At 45.8% G+C, this 5787-nt stretch overlaps 1 protein-coding gene across 1 annotated transcript in view; it reads left to right on the plus strand.

Annotated features, from left to right (window-relative positions):
• The window catches only part of SPOCK3 (sparc/osteonectin, cwcv and kazal-like domains proteoglycan (testican) 3), a 484671-nt gene that overhangs the window by 312045 nt on the left and 166839 nt on the right, over positions 1-5787 (plus strand). The gene's annotated exons all lie outside the window — the stretch shown is intronic.

Genomic DNA, 5787 nt, shown 5'->3' on the forward strand with positions numbered 1-5787 from the left:
TTAGTAGTGCTATCATAAATTTAATTTTAATTTTTAGCTGTTTTGTCTAGTTTATTGTCATATAGTTAATTTTCCACACTAGCAATGTATATTGCCACTTTGTTAAATTTATTTATTATTTTCAGTAAAGTTTTGTAGACCTTTCAGGATTTCTACTTATACAGTCATCCTCTGTCAATCGAGGCCGGTTTATTTCTTTCTTCCCTATCTCTGTGTCCCTTTTGTTCCGGCTCGGCCTTGCAGGCAATGCTCAGTGTATCCCTTTGCCTTCGTCCCAGTTGAGGAGAAAGCTGTTCAGGATTTTCACCGTTAGGGATGAAGTTACATACAGGTTTGTGTATGTGAAAACGCAAAACTCTTCGTAGAGCCTAAGCCAGCGCTAATTCGGTGTCCTACAGAGCAGGACAGGCACTGCCTGTGACAGCGTCCGCTGCCGGGTCTCTCATCTGGTTCCCGAGCCTTGGCGTCCTCGCCCTTCCGGAAGGCCGCGTCCTCGTCAGTGTCGCGTCGTCAGAGCCCCGGACTCTCAAGGGCTGTGAAGGGTCCGGAAGGCTTGCGAGGTGCCACGGTGTCCTGGACGCTGGCGGAAGACGGGAGACTCCCGGTCAGAGACAAAGGACTCTTCTCCTCAGGACGCGAGCAGCCTGGTCTCGACGTCTGCACTAGTTCTCCTCGCAGTCCGCAGGCGCGGCAGAGCGGCGCGGGGCCGTGGCGCACTTCCGGTTTGCGCTAGGGACCGATGGCGCCACAGGAAAGGGGAAAAGCCAGCCGCCTGTCCGCCCTCCCTGCTCCGAGCCCGTTGGAGGGCCCGCGCCGGGTGGACAGGGAAGCGCTGGGCCTGCTGCGTCGTGCTGCGATGTGCCGCCGTGTCTGGGATGGCGGCCTTCGGCGGGGACCGCGCTTGAGCCTCTGCGCCGCGGCGGCCGCCCGCGGGACTGCGCGGCCGCGTCTGTGAGCAGTGAGGGGGGTGGACTGAGCGCGTGACCCCGTCCAGGTCCCCGTCGTTGGAGAAGCTGCCTGCAGCCGTGGAAGGCGGACCGGGAAGAGCTCGGGACGCCGGGCCGGTGCTGGGAAGGGCAGTGTGTGTGCGCAGAGGCCCTCGCGTCCCGCGTGGGTGTCTCCTCCCGTCCGGACTCGGTGGTCTGCGGGAGCAGGCGCCGGCGGCCCTCGGGCGTGTCCCCAGCTCTCAGGGGTTCAGACTCAGCAGGAGGGCGGGCGACTGCCCGTGCCCGGTGCCGGGGCCTTGGCCGCGAGCGAGGCCGGTCCGGCTGCCTCCTCTGCGCGGGGCCGGAGGCGTGGCGGGTCCTCCGGGACCGGCGGCCCAGGGTGCGAGGCCCTCCGCTGACGGGCGGAGCGCGCTTTAACTGCGCTTATCGCGTGAGGGCTCTCGGGAAGGCGCCTGCCACCGCTCACACGGCGGGAACGGTTGCGCGGCCGCGCCCCCTCCAGACAGCCCGTGACGCGCGCGTGCGCACAGACGCCACATGCGTGCACACGCGTCCGGGCGTCTGTCTGTGCGTGTGCCCTCCAAGGACAGCTCGCTGCTCGCACTGTTTAACAAATCGTTAACGTCCGAAGGGCTGGCCGATTCACCGCCACTGTTCTCTTTCCCGTCGTCCTTTCCTGCGGAAAGTCACCGTTAGTAGTGTGGCGTAGCCCATCTTCCTCGTCCTCTGCCTCACTCTCCGGGCAGCCCACCAGGATCTCTCCGTCCCCGACGTGGCGCCGGCCGCCGTGTTCTCTGAAGCGGGGCCACCGGCGCGTGAGACTGGGGGACTGGCCGATTTAGTGGCGTCATGGACCATTAAACACGCGCCTTAGCTGTCAGAGCACTGCATGTTTGAAACGAGCTCTGGGTAATTCTTGCATAGTAAACAAGGAACCTCCTCATGCTCTGTGGTTTTTAAACAGTGAATAGAAGAATGTAAGCGTGTCAGCCCCGCAGACATCGCAGCGTCGGCGCGAGTTACTCAGTTTAGCGCTTCAGCGTTTGGCAGCTGCTGGCGCATCCGCAGCCGTGAGGGGCTCCGAGTCCTGTTTCCTTGTCAGCTGAACTTAGCCTTCTGTCCTGAATCTTTCAGCTCTTTGTGGTTTCCTTTAAAGGGCATCCTTGTTGCTTACTCACATCCTTTTTTAAAAAATTCATTTCTGTTTATATCTGTGAAAATAATCTATTTTGAGATGCCGTCCTCCCGTTTGTAGTACATGGCATGGGGCCTTCTATTCTTATCCCATTTTTTAAAATATTTTTAGCTGCTCTTGTACCTTTCTGGAAAATAGACCAAGGTCAATAATGAAAATATAAATTAACATTAAGTTAAAATGATCTCATTAATCTTATGTGTGTGTCATATCAATCATTAAACATATTTTTATAGGTTTTATTTTAATTGAAGCTATTACTTTGAATGGAAAACAACATTGGTCTGGAATAATTTACACAAGAATTTTGGTTTTAATGACAAAATTCAGTAAAACTAATGAGAATGAAATTATTACAAAATAAGCATACTGTCCTTTCGATCTTTATTATTTTTTTTAATTTGCTGCCACACTTTGAAGTCCAGGATAATTGTTTACAATGATGGCTTCATCAAGAGGAAAATTCAAGTTCAAATGCCGTATTTGGCACACAGATCTCAAAATAAAGAACACTTGACTACAAATAATCTTATAACTCACCTCAATAATTTCATAATATGAAAAATAACACAGTTTTTTATATGCTCACACTCTCAATTTCATCTGAGGTAAGGGAATACACGAGCCTGGCATTCTGGGACTACTTTGGATTAAACTGAGTTTAAAGCAGAATATGACATGACCACCCCACGCACATCTGTGAACACGGGCAGATCTTCTTTGGAGGACACCACGCAAAAACCAGCGCTGCCTCTGGTTCGGAGTCCATCGTCCACGTGTCTCGCTTTCTCACACACTTTCTCTTCAGCGTGTTCTAATGTTGCAATAGAAAGCACCGTAAGCTCTGTGCCAGATGAGACGTTTCTGCTGGGTATTTTGAGATGTGTTTAATTTTGGAATAAATAATTGTAATATTACAAATATTTGTGATAATAATTCCTGTTTGGAAAATTGGGCCAGAGGATATGCTACATCCGAGAGAAAGTGTCTGGTCAGTTAAGAGTTAGGTAAAATTTGTTATTTCATTTCTTCCTGACAGCTCTCCGTGGTCAGGTAATCTGCTTACCAACTGGAGAAGTATTTTAACTTATTCCTGACTACATGGCAAGATTTATAAATTTACTGACCTGGGTTGTTGTGTTCTCACTTCCCAAACCTTACCTTAGCTTGTTTAGCTTAAATCCAACCAGTCCTTTACAATACCCAGTTTCTACATGCTGACTTGAATGCATAAAGTTCAAAGTATAAGGTGTAAGGAGAGATTAACTTGCTTCTCAATGAGCCTTAGAGATTGCTCAAATTAAGAACTTTAATATTCTCAGGACTCAGTTTTTTTTTTCTCACTTTAAGTTTGCTTAGTAGCATCTGTGCTCACGTCTCCAGTGCTGTCTGTTTTCCCTCAGGCGGAATTCAGGACGCAGGAAAACGACCCTGACCTGCCTCACATCACTGACATTTTCCCTGTGGTGAAGGCGGCATGATGTGACGTTTTGTAATGTAACAAGAAGTTTCCTAAAGTTAAGTTTTGGGTCAGAAAAGGAAAATCTCCCCATATAATCAGGGTGTCACATTCCTTGACGAACGGCAGAGTGCTACACAGAGAAAGCACTGGTGCGGCGCCCACCGTGGCGCGGAGGGCTTTGTCGCCACTGTGTTTAGCGCCTCGCTTTCGTATGTGCGTGACAGTTACGATATTGCTATGTGGATGGTGTGTCCAGATTGAAGGAATGAGTGGGTTTAAGGCTGAATGGAGTCTTAGTTTCTTCCTGGTTTCTCTTGTTTCTTTCTTTTTTTTTTTTGCACGAGAAACCCCAAAGTGGGGACCTGAGCTCAGGTGGCCCGTGTGTGCTTGGAAAAGCATTAACTACAGCTGAGTACGAGGAATTCTTTTCATGAGAGTTCAGATCATGTCTTTGGTACTGATTGCGAAGGGCATTAAAGAGATACAATACATTAGTCAATCCAAGATAGAGTAAAACAGAATAAAAGATGCTTTTTCAGCTGAATAAAAATTACTATTGCTACAATAGAAAAAGAATGTTGTTGCTATTTCTACTGCTTATTACATACTTGTTCTATGTGAGAAGAACCATAAAGTAGCGCTTGGATCACATTTCATCCGTATATTCTTGGTCAGTTACATAAGCTCTCTAAGCTTTGCTTGTAAAATTTATTGCAAAAAGTATACCTCCTATTTTGATGATCAAAAGAGTAACGCATCCAGATGCTTAACTCAGTGCTTGATATGTAACGGAGGCTCAAGGAAAGTAGGCCATTGTCAGTGCGTATTTTGTTGTTTTAGCCGATTTACATTCTTTGGTTTCTCTGGATAATTAAAGTATTTGTAGCTGGTCGTTTGTTTATAGAAATAGTCTTGTTTTATATATGGATTACTTTAGTGGATGCCCAAGGAAAAAAATCCCTCAGGGAACTATGGAAGGGATCTTGGGAGTTTAGTTAAGCCTCACACTGACTTTCAGTAGCCAGCGCCTAACCAGGGCTTCTCCAAGTAGGCACTACTGACATCTGGGCCGGATGGCTCCTTGCTGTGGACAGGCAGCCGTCCTGTGCTGTGTAAGATGCTTAGCGCATTTCGGGCCTCTAAGGAGTAGCCGCTAGCAGCAAGCACTCCACCCCCACCCCTAGTTGTGACAACCAAAAATGTCTCTAGATGTCCGTGGGTGAAGGGAGGGGACTTAGCCCTAACTGAGAACCTCTGGTCCAAGCCGTCTGCCATGGCCACGGTGACAGAATCATTTTGAAAACTGGTAATAGTCCACCCCAGTGATTACTGACCCCAATGGTCGGGGTCTATTCTACATGCTACATATCTCTCCTACGGTAAGATCGTATTTTCTTCTTTGATCCTGTTATTAAACATATGACTATAAAACAACTTTCTGTGATGAGTGTCAAAGTCACTCTGCAGCCTTGCTTTTCATAGTGACTCACAACTTAAGGGTTCTCAACGCTCAGGGTTCTTAGATAATCAGGAATGCATTAATCATGTCTTTCTCTACGTTATTGGCATTTTTGGTAATTATAGACTAATAAGCATGCCCTTTATGTGATATTTTAGTTCACATGTACCTTTATAAATATTTCAGCTTTGTGATAATTAAGAAAATTGGACATTATTAATTAGAAATGCAATCACTGTGTATATGTAAAAAAAAAATTTTAAACTAGCAATTTTAATGTCCTAATATCCTTTGAGTAAAATTCTTCATGAAGTTTTTTTTCCAAAATCAATCCTTAAGTAAATAAAACTAAATAGTTTTCTAATTACAGGAAGATAAATTCATATGATTATATACATGGAGTTTATTTGCTACGTCTGATTCTGTTGCTTTTTATAGAAACGCGTAGAGAAAAAAGGTGTTCAGTAGAATCATTCTGAAAGAGAAATTATTTCACTTTTATAAAGTAACATTTTGTAAAGCTATAATTTTATCATATCATGCAAATCCTAAAGACATCTTTGAAATTTTTAAATTGTAATTTTGCCAAAGATAGCAAAAAGAAAGATTTTATGATGAAACTTAATCAAATTTTTATAAAGATTATGTACTTTTCTTGAAAATTATTTTTAGTGCCTCAGAATATAAAAATATGTATCATCAAGTTTTGAGCAGAAAATATTCT

Source organism: Propithecus coquereli, unplaced genomic scaffold (assembly GCF_000956105.1).
Source record: "Propithecus coquereli isolate 6110/MARCELLA unplaced genomic scaffold, Pcoq_1.0 Scaffold53, whole genome shotgun sequence".
In the NCBI taxonomy this organism is placed as follows: domain Eukaryota; kingdom Metazoa; phylum Chordata; class Mammalia; order Primates; family Indriidae; genus Propithecus; species Propithecus coquereli.